Source organism: Nicotiana tabacum, chromosome 12 (assembly GCF_000715075.1).
Source record: "Nicotiana tabacum cultivar K326 chromosome 12, ASM71507v2, whole genome shotgun sequence".
Lineage (NCBI taxonomy): Eukaryota > Viridiplantae > Streptophyta > Magnoliopsida > Solanales > Solanaceae > Nicotiana > Nicotiana tabacum.
The window spans coordinates 55,055,297-55,070,355 of NC_134091.1; the positions used below are offsets into that span (position 1 = coordinate 55,055,297).

Below are 15,059 nucleotides of genomic sequence, written 5' to 3' on the forward strand. Positions count from 1 at the left end.
TCCCAAGGCTGGCATATCTCTAAATTCCATTCAGACACTGTTGCTCGAAGCTATGTATTGACTTCTCTGTGAAGAGTCCATTCAATTGGTCAATTCGGATGTTCATTGCCTTGTTATGGAGCAGACGTGTATCCTTTATGATTGGTCTATTTTGATGAGTACAAGTAAAAGATTATTTTGATGGCACAATTTGTCATTTTTTGTGAGTGGTTTTATTGGATATATTCCACTAGAAGGTTTTGCAAATTGTCTTCAACAGAGTGCATAAAAGATAGTATATTTTATCTATTTGAATAGTGAATAAGGGCCTTTGGTGTTAATAGGTTTTATCACTTCTTCTGCATAATACAATATTCTCTGCAAGTCAATTGTGCATAAAATATTGAGTGATCTTTTGTTGGTTTGAACAACGGACAACTAGCTTTAAAAAGCTTTCTTCCTAAGTAAGTTGCTGATGTTCTTACCAGTCAGAAAAAGTTGATGACGTTTTTACATATAAGTTGTTTTTCGTAATTGCCCATTTAATAGAGTTTCTCTTTATGGATACTTAATCTTCGAAAGCAGAACAGACTTTTAAGCGCTTCAAAACCCATGAGCGTGAGCTAATGAACAAATACAGTTATGTTGTTAGCTTGTGGGGAAGAGTTCGTGATTTACAGTTTTTACAATGTTTTGCCAAATACCTTTTGCTCAATTTTTTTGCAAGATAAATAGCACTTGGTGCTCTATCATTCCAAGCTCTATGGAATCGGAGGTGGAGCTAGATCATTACTTATGGGTTCAGACGAACCCAACAACAATTGTTTAGATCTTGCATTTGTATTACAAATTTCATTAAAGTTGTATGAATATCTAATTGTGAACCTAGTAAACAAGACTAGATATGGATTTAATGACAAGTTCAGCTCAGAACCCAAAAGATTTAAATTTTGGCTCTGCCTCTGTATGGAAGGATTTGTTCTTATTTCAATCTCATTGATCTGCATTTGCTGCATAAGTTAAAACGATATTTTCCAGAAATAGTTTGATCTTGTTGGCTCTCGTTGTCTTAAATTTAGCCTGTTTATGAAACCTTCTAGCCAATTTATTTCATGTTATGGATCCCTTCCAGATTTCAACTGTCAGTGGGGAACTGTGTTATGTGGATGCCTTGAGACTTGTCCATACCTTAGAGGATGCGGTAAAAGGGTTAGCATCTTTCGTTTGTTGTGTGACAATCACTGATGTGCTGCACTACACTTACCCCTACCTGATGAGTGATGACATCCTTATTGTTAGTCTTGCACTTACATGTGTAACCAATTTGAGATAGTACATAGTAGAATACCTTGATTTACTGCATATGGGAGTCACACGTTTATATGATATTTTATCGAGGACGATGCTTAGCAAGCATTAAGCAACATTAATTTGGCATGCAAAAGTGTCTTCACTTTTCACTCAACACGTGTTTCTCTCAACTTGTTTGCTAAAATGATCTTGTCTATTATGCAGGTTCGTAAATTATATTGATACAACTCTAGACAGTCTCCATTAAAATATTGCATCCGGCAGAGGAATGTTAAAGTCGAGTTTGACATGACAATATATGATACCTGCTTTCCTAGTTGTTTTCTTTGTTCTTTGGCTTGTGCTAAAGCCTAGAAGAGCCAAGCCTAAGATCAGCTGAGACTTTCTTGGTGTTTTGCCTTCAAAATACAAGTAACTTAGTTTCCTCAAGTATGATTTCCTATCAGATGCTGGGAAATCTATTGAGCCAATAGAGCTGTCGTATGCAACCGGTGACAAGAGAGCATAGGCAAGACAAATAGAATAGCTATGATCAAATTCATATGGTGTTGTACTGTTTTTGGTTGTACATTTTCAGCTCCCAGTATTATTTGATCTGAGTTTTTGCTCTGTACCATCAAGTCTTAATTTTCATGTTTGTTGCTAATTACTGTAATTGTGGTCAGTGAATGCCTCAATACTGTGTAAATTCGAACAATGATCTTATTGATTGATGATAATAGCAATTTGAACTTTACTGCCCTTAGATGAGAGCAATGTTGGTTTTGTTTAGTGCTCAGTTATGAAGATCCCTTCGTTATAACGGGAGGAAAACACTCAATTTTTCTTATTTTATCTATTTTATTATCTTTTAATCGATATCGATGTTCCTTTTTTTAAAAAAAAAAAATCTGTTAATGCAGTTTAACCAGTATCTGCTTTACCTTTATCCTAGTTCATCATTTTTTTTAATGTTATCTGTCAGCCTCTCTTAAGAGTTTATTATTCCATGTGATAAGCTACATATCTTAGATGGGTTCATATGTAGATAATCTTGTATGGGTCAAAATTCATCTTTAGTCGAAATGGTATTAGTAAAACATTCCTCGGATGCCACGCGCCGAAGTAATCTAATTATCAGTGAAAGCCGCGGTCGAAGAGTGAGCAAGACTAAAGTCGAGGGGTTGTTATCGAGGCCGAGGTCGAGCACCCTTAACAGAGCTGTAACAACTAGTTTCGAGATATGATACAAAAGAGAATATTCTATTGAATATTTTAGTGAATATTCTCTATACTTGTACTGTTAGGGTTTTAGGAACATGTTCCCTGTAAATAAAAACAGACACAATGATAGGTGACATGTGATATTCATTTGTAAAACTACTCTATGACAAATATCACCTTTTCACTAAGATTCTTGTCTCGAATCGGACTTCATTGCAAGTATACAAATATCACCTTTTTACTAAGATTTTTGTCTACACTTTTTCACTAGATTCGAGAATAACTCAGATATTCAAAGGATTGTCCATCATTCATCATTGTCAGAAAGAACATTCACTGATTCCATCCTTTATGGGGTGACTCATTCATTCTATTTACTTAAATAGAATTTATTGCTATTCATCAATATTTAATGCTATATTATTGCCTTTTATTTCTTGAATATTGACTGTATGCTGCCGTTGTTGTCAAGATATACCTACGTAGTATTTATTGCACTTTTAAGAACTCTATCTTTGGGATATTATTGTTAACTAAGATTAACCCTTATATATATATATATATATATATATATATATATATATATATATATATATATATATATATATATATATATATATATAAATTGAATTAAAATCCTAAACTCTATATTTTCTGTCAAACAATTTGGCGTCGTATGTGAGGATTTCTTAGTTACAATTTTAGTTTCCTCTAGATCTTATATTAACATAAGTCACTAACATCAAAAACCCCGAGATCTCCTTTATTTGTGCATACAAAACCCTACATGGCAGGTAACCAAGGAGAAAAGACAAAAATAACAAGTGACTTCCCAACCAACCTCATGAATGTCATCAACGAAAACTCTGAAACAGTAGGTGAGGACATGACGCCCAACGCATCCCCTAGGTGAGAGAGGTCGCCTCCCCCACACTGCAGCATAACAAAACCCATTGAAAAAGGGACCTCCACGTCTGTAGAAGAAAAGAAGCTCCCACTTGTGAAAAAACTCCTCGAAGCATGGTTGACCGACACGCTAGTGAGCATCCTCAACAAACCAGCTCCAGGCCTGGCTGCAGAAACAACAAGAGCTTGCATGGTATAAAAAACATACGAGTAATGCAACCAACCAAACCCTCTAACGATAAGTATACTTCACAATATTACAAACAGTGCAGGTGACGCTGTCTTTCTAAAAAGAATGAAAGAAATGGAGAATGAAACAAATCGCTCTGAGACCAGATGAAAGAACACCAAGAATGAGTTGACAAGATACCGGGCGCTCCTAAGCTTCTGCCTCAAAGGGATGCCTGTAGGTTCGAAGAGCTATTGTACAGCGATGATGCAGCCCGCATGCCATACCAAAGACCTTCAAAATGCCGCCCTACCTCAGGATATACAATGGAATGACCGATCCTGAGTATCATGTGACTCACTATGTCACCGTTGTGAAAGGCAACGACCTCGCCAAGGAACAAGTGTATTTTATTTTGCTGAAGAGGTTTGGCGAAACCCTTACGGGAGGGGCATTAACATGGTATTCGCATGCCTGAGCCAAGAAGGTCGAAGCAAGAGTAAATGACGTATTCGCTATTAATCAGTCCTTGGGAGAGGGACTTAGGGACTTCCTTGCCCGATTCAAAAGAGTAAGGATGTCTCTACCGAACGTATCCGAAGGGATGGCGATCGCAGCTTTCCAGAACGGGTTGAGTAGAGATGGTTCAAGAGCGACTGGAAAACTGTTGAGCCGATTGATGAAGTATCCTATAACCACTTGGGATGAAATTCATAATGCTTATTGTGCCGAGGTCCGAGCAGACGGGGACGACATCAATGGAAAAACTCAGCGGCTAACCTCAGTACAAGCCAAATTTAGAAACGAACTGAGAGACAACACAAGAAGTGACCACCCGATTCAGCGATCCAACATGGAATGACACCAACCATACATCAGGAAGGCCGCCGCGCCTCCCCCTGCTATGAAGAAGGCCCATCCAGGCCAAGGACATGGAATCACCGGAATGAAAGAGGTATGCCTCCCTTATTATCTGCTCACAACTTTTGCGTGTCACTTACAAAAATAGTCTACGCTCTTGAGAAACTTAGAACAAAGGTGAAGTGGCCACCGAAGATGAGATCAAGACCAAACACCGGAAAATTTGACGCCTTCTATGAGTTCCACCAGGAATGTGGGCACAAAATAGAAGATTGCATCGCCCTTAGACAAGAAGTCGTATATATGTTACGACAAGGGCACCTCAAAGAGATGTTAAGCGATAAGGGGAGAACCAACTTTGCCATAGGACATGAACATCAAGGCCTGCCAACGCCACCATCGCCAGCTCGTACTATCAACATGATCATCAGCGATGGTGGCGACGCCTCTATGAATGGCGTGAAGTTCACTACCACTTACATGCTCAAGCAGTCTATCACCCGCGAACGGTATGACAGACTCATAGAAAGTATCATCTTCGACGAGTCGGATGCCGATGGTCTAACTTTTCCTCATAATGATGCCCTCGTTATTACTTTACGCATTTTAGATACATATGTCAAACGCATCATGGTGGACGATGGAAGTGGCACATGCATTATCCATCCCCGAGTGATTACCCAAATGAGACTCGAGGATAAGATAATGACGCGCTGTATCACGCTAACCGATTTTAATAATACAATTGAGCGGACATCCGAGGAAATTACACTCCCCGTCTTGGCCGGCGGCGTGACTCTGGAGACGACGTTCCACATCATGGACCAGTCCACTGCGTACAACGCCATAGTGGGACGACCATGGATACATCCTATGAGAGCCATCCCCTCCAGCCTATACCAAGTAATTAAATTCCCAACACCATAGGGAATATTCAGCATACACGGGGAACAACGCATATCCCGGGAATGCTACCACATTTCCTTGGACAACACAGCCACCCAATAGAAAAATGACAAAGAAAAAGAGGAATAGCAATCCATAGGGTCGAGGTCGAAGCATGAAGATACCGGGGATGGCATCATGGATCCCGACACAGTCGAGGTTGCAAATTCAACCATAGAAGACCTCGACCCCATTCAGTTGGACCTCAATGACCTTAGCAAGAAGGCCTATATCGGCTGCAAACTTCGGGAGCCATGTAAATTACGTCAATTCTTAATAGCTAATGTAGATTTGTTTTCTTTCAGCCATACAGATATGTTGGGCTTCCAAAGGAAATCGCCACACATAAATTAAACGTGACCCATTCCACCCCCAGTAAGACATGTCAGGCATAAATTTAACTTCTCCATCAATGATGTAGTCCACGAGGAGGTGGAAAAACTATTAGAAAACGACTCCATCAGGGAGTCGAAGTACCCCAAGTGGATCACTAATGTAGTGATGGTCAAAAATAAAAATGAGAAATGGCAGATGTGTGTGGATTTCACTGACTTTAACAAAGCATATCTGAAGGATTCATTCCCATTACCCCATAACGACCAACTCATCGACGTAATAGCCATGCACGAACTATTAAGTTTCTTGGACGCTTACTCATGCTATAACAAAATTCATATGGAGGAAGAAGATCAGGAGAAGACCACGTTCATCACCCACCAAGGAATGTATTGCTATAGGGTTATACCGTTTGGACTGAAGAACGCGAGGGATACTTATCAAAGATTGGTAAAATAGATGTTCAAATACCAGCTCAGCAAGGCCATGGCAGTATATATAGACGACATATTGGTCAACTCCGAAAAGGCAGCGGATCACATTGATCATTTGAAAGAAACTTTCGACATACTCAGATGGTACAGAATGAAATGAACCTAGAGAAATGTGCGTTTGGCGTAGCCTCGGGAAAGTTCTTAGGTTTTCTAGTATCGCAGCGAGGGATCGAGGTCAACCCAGACCAAATCAAAGCTATCGAGGGGATACCAGAACTTTTATCCACCATAAAGAAAGTCTAAAGGTTGACTGGTCGAATTGCCGCCCTATCAAGGTTCATTTTGTGGTCGTCGGATAGATTCCACAAATATTTTGGCATACTCAAGAAGGAGAACGACCTTAAAATGGATTCCCGAGTGCGCCTAGGCTCTACGAGAACTGAAGGCATACTTATCATCACCACCCATGCTTTCAAAACCTGAACCGAGGGACCAACTCCTCGTCTATCTAGCCATCTCCCAGGTAGCGGTAAGTGAAGTCTTGATCTGCAAAAATAAAGGTACACAATCTCCCATCTATTACTTTAGCAAAAAACTCATCAACGCTGAGACGAGGAATCTGTACCTCGAGAAATTGGCTCTGGACTTGGTCGTAGCTTCACTAAAGCTTAGATCCTATTTCCAAGCCACCCCATCTCGGTCGTAACAACCTTTCCCCTGAGGAGCATTTTGCATAAACCCGATCTATCGGGGAGACTGGCCAAATGAGTCATCGAGCTAAGCGGGTACGATATCACCTACTAGCCGTGAACAATGATAAAATCACAAGTGATCTCCGACTTCAGTTAATAAATAATGTCTGAAGTCAAAAAGGAAGTCGTCCAAGCTTCCCTCCAAACACGAGACCTCTGGGTCCTATACACTAATGGCATATCCAACGCATCAGGGTCCAGACTAGGACTCGTACTCGAGGTCCCTACAGGCGAAGTAATTCATCAGTCCATAAGGTGACCGTATATGACTAACAATGAGGCCGAGTACGAGGCCATAATTGCAGGGTTGAGTCTAGCAGTATGGGACGAAATGATTGAAACTCTATTGTGACTCCCAAATCATAGTCAACCAAGTCACAGGGACTTTCCAAATCAAGGAACAAAGGTTGCAAAAATACCAGACCGAAATCTATAAGCTATTGCCTGAGTTCGACGAATGCCAGCTCGATGAGATCCCACGAGCATAGAATGCCAAAGCAGATTGCCTCACCAAACTGGCTGCAACTACTAAAAGCATCACAGCCAGAGATAAAAGTGTAGTCCATCTTCTCAACTCATCACTAGACCAAATCGAGGTAAAAACCATAAACTTAACTTGGGACTGGCGCAATCATATTATCGCATATTTACAGGACGACAGACTCCCAGGCAATAAAAAAGAAGTCAAGAAACTAAGAATGCAGGCGGCTAGATACAATCTCCTCCATAGCGACCTATATAAGAGGACTTACGGTGGACCTCTGGCGAAATGTTTGGGCCCAAACCAAACCCAGCACATCCTCGAATAAGTCTATGAAGGACATTGCGGTGCTCACTCTGGAAATCGAGCACTAGTCAGATGCCTCATACATGCGGGATACTATTGGCCCACCATGAAAAAGGACACCACAGACTTCATAAGGAAATGTGAACAGTGCCAAAAGTACGCCCCAATGATTCACCAAGCAGGCAAATACCTCTACTCAGTCACTTCCCATTGGCCTTTCATCAAATGGGGAATGGACAACATGGGGCCCCTCCCAGCAGGGTGAGGTAATGTATGATTCCTATTGGTTTTAACTGACTATTTCTCTAAATGGGTGGAAGCAGGAGTATTCGCCCAAATACTGGAACAAGAGGTAATAACCTTTATATGGAGAAACATCATCTGCCGATTCGGCCTACCCATGGAAATCAGCTGTGACAACGGACCCTAGTTCACAGGAAAGAAAATTGCCGAGGTCTTTGAGAAATGGCATATCAAGAAGATACTCTCAACCCCATATCACCCAACGGGTAACGGGCAAGTAGAATCCTCGAATAAATCCATACTAAAGATCATGGAGAAAAAGCTCGAAGACGCCAAGGGACTATGGCCAGAAATACAACCAGAAGTATTATGGGACTACCGAACAACTCCAAAGAAGAGAACAGGAGAGACGACTACTCTTTGGTCTATAGGACCGATACAGTAATACCGGTCGAGGTTGGAGAACCCAGTATAAGGTACTCCCATGAAAGCGACACGAGTAACGATGAGAGCAGAAGGCAGGAACTCAACGAAATCGACGGACGAAGAGATATGGCGTACATTCCCGAAGGATAACATAATGTGACAGAAGTAATTGGAACACATTTTGAATACATACATCTTTAGACACTTTGCTTACTCGGGATAGTCGAATTTATTAGGAACATCTCGGAACATGGGAATTAGGGACTTGAGAAAACCATACTTAAAACTTACGGGAACATCATAGAATTCAATTCTAAGAGAGTAGTTTAGCCAACATATCTCGCTTCGAGCTTTCCTTAAATTACTACAATGTTTCGAAAATCCTAGCAACTTCAATCTATTTAGAAGCATAACAAATTTGAACATAAATTAGGAAGATATTCATGATTTCAACTCATTTGTGCATTTTATCAAGCACTAGGTGTGCGAACTTGATTACAAGGTTCTTCTTTAAGATTTCCTTCACTCCACAACCAACTCAATACCAAGAGTTAACTCATATTATTTCAATTAACTCCCCACCATCCTCATAGCTACATGCATGCATAAATAACAACTCTTATAACCAATAATCATACTCCCAATTACCCATCTTCTACCCAAACTCGAAATCGAAGACTGGGGTTAGAACCTTACCTCTTGGGTGAAGATCTTGTGAGCTTTCTTGTTGAATTTCAAGGCTTGAGCAATGGACCCTCCGAAATCCGGATTTCTCCTTTAACTCTAGGGCATTTCTTCTCTCTAAAAATATTAGATATTCCCTTCAAAGATGGTCCCTTACGTCTATTTATCAAGATAGGGTCGGGTTATAAAAATAGAAGAATGGACCCTCTGAAATCCGGATCGCGCTACAGACCAGGCTAGGGGAGATCCGTAGCGAGCTACAGACCATGCTTTGTGAGGGATATAGCAGGTTCTAGTGCTACAGACCAGGTTTCGCGAGGGATATAGCACAGTCTAGCACGCTATGAGCTGGGCGACACGAGGTCAAAACGATTCAACTCCCCAACACATTGTTCAACCCAAAAAGTCCAAAAATACAATACATTAGCCTACCTTGGCACCATGAGACATTAGATTACTTGCCGGAAATATAAGGGGTCTTACATCCTCCCCCACTTAGAATCATTCGTCCTCGAATGAGGAGTAGAGTCCGCCCCAAACACCTAACATAACACATCTCATCTCTCACACATTTTAAGATCCCAAATTTGACTAACTCCCAAATTTTCAGAAATTTTGGCAGATTCTCCTTTGTAATTAGGCCTAACCACCTGCAAGAGAATCACCAAAACCACTCCTAACAACACATCCACAACTCGACAAAGCATCACAACATAATAATAACACAACTTTTAGCATTATCGGCTTTACATTATCAAAAATGATATCTGGACACGAACTGTATTTATTTGAATAATAACATATAGAAAGTACCTTTCGATCCAAAATCAATTGGATATATAGTCAACTGAGAACATTTTCTTTCCTTAACACTTTTGGCCTTCGAGGTGGTCTCCTCGACTCACAGACTCTCCATAGCACATTAACGAAAGCAATCTCAATTGCCGGACTTATTTAACAAGTATGACAATTAAGTACCTCCCATCAGCCAATTACCCATTAATTTCACCTTCACTAGCTTTCACCAGAATGATAGACAAAGGATTTCCAACTACCTTCTTATACATAGACACATGAAACACCGAGTACATGGAGGACAATGATGGGGAAACATCAAACTCATAGTTCAGCCTATTTTCTTAAAGATTTCATAAGGCCTAATGTGACTACACATACTTTACCTTTATTAGCAATTCACATAATATCTTCATGCAGAAAATATTGAGAATAACCCGTTCACTTTCTTCAACCTTAAATCTCTATTGCGAACACCCAAATTAAACCTTTGGCGACCTTCAACAATTACTCTAAGATGTGCTAGCATGAGTATGTCCATAAAGTTTCCTACCCAATATGTTTGATCATGGGATGATGCTATCTCTTTGACATGTTTGAACCTTCAACCCCATATGGTTACTATAAATAGGAACAACGAGGATCGAGATTGGGCTGGAATTATTCAAGAATCCATCAATGTGCTGAGCAGGGGCATTTCAGGAGGTTATAACCTAAGAAATATGAAGGTTACTACCAATAGCGCTGACATATGTAATTGTTGTGATGACATCATCGATTCGACAAATGAGGCATAAAGTTGCCTAGTAGGCATTGATAATGTTGGAACCATGTACATGATCCTGAGATTTAAAAAAAAGTCATTTTAGACATGTGACATATGGGAGGCAAGATCGGAAGGATAAAGACATTAGCATCAGTTTTTCTTGGAAGATCATGAGTTATGAAAAGGATGGTAACAATTGTTTCATTCCATATGTGCCCTGTTCGGCAATAATAAGCCTCAAGGAGAAATAGCCAAGTACGTGACACCAATCGCCTCCTAGAGTGTAGGGAAAATCAGTTTAACTCGAAATGAGAATATTCTGGCACCCTGAATGTGATATTGGTTTCCAAATACATGAAGTTGCGTTACGCTCTTAACATTAACTGACACAAGGAATCTATGCCACAATCCCACATCGTTGAAAAAGAAGTTGAACACTTGTGAGATTTTTTTCATCCTGGTAGCTTAACCCCTTCCCGATAGTCGATCCTATATGAGAGAACTAGAGATGCGATAATCTTGTCTTTCAAATCAATATGCTCATTATATATTCCAAAATCTGAAACATTTAATTTCAAACTTTCACAAGTGAATCCACATAGCTAGGACTTCTTAATATTGGGATGAAATCATGAATTGGTTAGAGAGAATGAACACTTTGCTATGAGCTAGACATGCTTCTGCCATAACAACTCTCAAGTTGCAATACCATGCCACTTTATGGGCACTTACAATACTAGGAACAAAGTGACGTACTTACTGTAGAATGATCTAAGTGGACATGAAAGTCATACTGAGATGGGAAAATAAAAAGATATTCCTGTGACGAACTTGTGAAAATCTCAAATTTCCCAGAAACTTTATGCGGACAAGTGACCCCTTTTAGTTGACAGGTACACATATGATAGATGCTGAGATATGCTCTCATGTTACTAGACAATGAAAATGATTCATGATAATATTCATAAAGGAGTAAAGTGACTGTTCAAACCATAGGAGCTACATACACTAGAGAGAAAAAGAGTGGCTCAAGAAGGATCTCAGCACTAGGCTGCTTTACATTGGATTCGATGCCATGTAGGTAAATATTATGATAGTGTTTGTACAGGCACACGTGAGCAGATGTTATCCATTCAAATCAGAAGGTTCTATAAGCAATTCATCAGATATAGTCCCTTGTTGAAAATATTAGGGAAGCAAGTGGGAAGTATTAGCCTAGGGTTATAACTCAATTCAAGGAAACAATTATAGAACTCAATTCCACAAGAGGTTGTAAATAAGACAATTTGTGATAAAGTGGCTTCACGAATAATGCGTCTCATTCAAAAAGTAAGTACATGTAATGTTTTGTGATTCAGCTTCTTGTTAAGACCATGTGTATGAAGGCTCTTCAATATGGATGTACATATACAACAAGAAAAATTATGTGGTGCTCATAATGAGGTACTAAGGAGTGACTTACTTGGTTATTTTAGATTGACAGGGCAGTACCTTAATTGATTCCCCTCGGCTCCACATCCTTAATATACATTGGTACCATAGTGACATACCCCCGAATGACATCTCCTACACTTCTCACAATGAGGATGAGGTCTGCTAAGATGACTCACCCCACTGACATGATATTTACCATTTTTGCATAAGTCATAAGAATCCCTCTCATCCTTCCTCTAGGACTTCACAGTGGGAGTAACAATCTCTGTACGAGTTTGCTGTGTGGGCCTTTGGAATTGCCCAAGCCTTCCACCCCTAATACATTCCTGAGCATACTCACAAAATGACGCCAAATGTGCCTTCCTGCATATCGGGCAGACCGGGATGGGTGTACCCAACCTAGGGAATTTGTTTCATATTATGCCCCCTCTTTCTACAACCATAACACATTTCAATATTCATCCAATACGTCCCCAAGTGGCACTTCTTACAAATCAAACATTCTGGCTTATTGGTACAAACAACCATCTTTCGTTTCTTAGGTGATCTCACCACATGATCTGGTGACGTGGTGACATTAATAGGAATAAGGACACTTCCCCTAGCAACTGGTTCTTTCATTCCCTCATCGCTGCCTCGAACTCGTAGGTTACTCATCTGGAAAATGAGACATGACGAGGAAATAAGATTCCTATCTTGAGCTCTATCGCACAATCTGAGTACCAAAGAATGGTGACGTTCCTAAGTTCCCAAGTAGCCTCCTAATTATAGATGTGGTAGACAACACACCGATAAGAAAGACTCTACTAGACACGGCTCCGAGACATCCTAGTACACTTTAAAACCTTAGGCTCTGATACTAAGATTGTCACACCCCGACCTCGGGGAGCGCGACCGGCGCTCAATCAAGATAATCCAGTCAAGCAAGCCTGCTAGATACTTTCTACCCAACTTTGCCCATGAATAGAGTGGAGATGTACTCCCTTAATTAAGCATTGAAACGATTTCATAAACAATACCTATTTCATTACCATTAGCAACTTTATTTATAATTTCCAAAATATTACAAGTTTATAGATATAATGAAAAACATGTTTGCCAAATACCAACACTTCTAGTTCAATTCTCAACATCAAACACCACCCACAATATGTCTACGAAGCCTCTAAGTACAACAAAAGAGTAGTATGGAAGTGCCGGCAACAAGGCCCCAGCTATACCTCAAAACACAAAGTACAACATCAAATGACATTAGGCCCGGAATAGAGTAGGGCTTACCAAAACCTACTGAATAGGGAGTAACTGCTAACGAGGACCAAAGCTGGCCGCTGATGAACCACCTGCATCCATTGAAGATGCAGCTCTTCCGGCAAAATGGACGTTAGTACATATGGAATAATACTAGTATGTAAAGCTAAGTGTCCTCTCTCAAAATAGAATGCCAATATAAGGAAGGGGAAACCATGGAAACAACAAGTAGCAATCAATGATATCCAAATGCCAAGTTAAAACATAATAATTTTCAAAATACGAAGATAATACTGTGAAGATGATATTCAAAATATGAAGATAATATTAGTTTTGGTTGGGAGATCTTTTGTACCGATATACCACCGTGAATTTAGCCTGGAGTTTGATCACGGCCCAATCGGCTAGGCCGTCTCATCAGAAGACATAAACCACAATCTCTACACAAAGCGGCCCTGCCGCCTCACCCCTATGTGTGCGGGTGGAGGTGTAATCACAATACCACAATCTCTATACAGATATACCACCGTGAATTTAGCATAGAGTCTGATCATGGCCCGAACGGCTAAGCCGTATCATCCGAAGACATCAATCACAATCACAATTATTATCTCGATCACAATCACCCCCATGTGTGCGGCATGGCATCCGATCATGACCCGATCGGCTAGGCCATCTCACCACAATGTCGTATGGATCGATATCACCCTATGCTAGCAATAATTTCATCCCAATTAAGGGGAATATTCTCATCACACCAATCTCATCCCAAATAAGGGGAATAATCATAATGCACTTCTACATCAGCACGTGTAGTTTCGGGGTTAAGTTATTTCAACCTACCCTTCCTCGGTGACTAACGATACTCCCTAAAACATTTTTGATTTGCATACAAAGGAAACAACAATACAAATTCATTTACCTCACAACCTTTCATACCGTATATAGCCTCATTGGTACTGTCAACCACTTACAACATTATTATTTTATTGGCTCTCTTGGCCATACTTATATCCTTCTTTCATGGCACAATGGCCGTATTTCACATTCCACATTTTCATTTCTTTACTTTCAAGGATCATCATCATAAACATCAACATATAGAATATTCCAAAAATCACAACTTTAGGTTCATTAGTAATGAAGGCTTTAAACACAATAAATTTCTTTCCAAGAAATGGAGTAAAATGATTGGCAATCGAATCACAAGTTAAAATCATAAACAAGTAACACACCATTTATTCTTGAAATACTTTTCCCCAAAAAGGGAAATACACAATTTCAACTCATGAATATGTAAGAGCTTAAAACACATTGAAAATACTTACAAAGCATATCATTAGTTAAAGCAGCAACATTGGGGCATGACTTGAGGACATAAGCTTTTAGGCAAATCTATTTTCGAAGTAATTTTGGAACAGTTGAATCAAGGCTTATTTCATAATCTTTCTTACATCATCTCATTTCATTGGCACCACTAGCCATAAGTATAACTTTCACTCTTGACATGGTTGCCACACTTTATATCTTCAACTCACTTCTTTTACTTTCGAGCATATTTATAGATTATAAAAAATAAGGCATTTCTAATCAAGACTTTAGGTACATATATGAGCAATTAGGAGTCTTAAGCATATCGAATTTTTCTCACATAATTTGGCATCATGACTTTCATTTGAAACACGACTTAAAGTCATAGTATTTTAATACACATATCATTCTTGAACATATTCTCGAAGGATAACATAATGTGATAGAATTAATTGGAACACATTTTGAA

General features: G+C 39.7%; 1 long non-coding RNA gene across 1 annotated transcript in view; it reads left to right on the plus strand.

Moving 5' to 3' along the window:
• The window catches only part of LOC107760034 (uncharacterized), a 39,960-nt gene extending 37,911 nt beyond the window's left edge, over nt 1–2,049 (plus strand). Inside the window, exon 4 of the long non-coding RNA XR_001642319.2 lies at nt 1,495–2,049. This is a non-coding gene — a long non-coding RNA (uncharacterized LOC107760034). The remainder of the gene's footprint in view (nt 1–1,494) is intronic.
• The last annotated feature ends 13,010 nt before the right edge of the window (nt 2,050–15,059 follow it).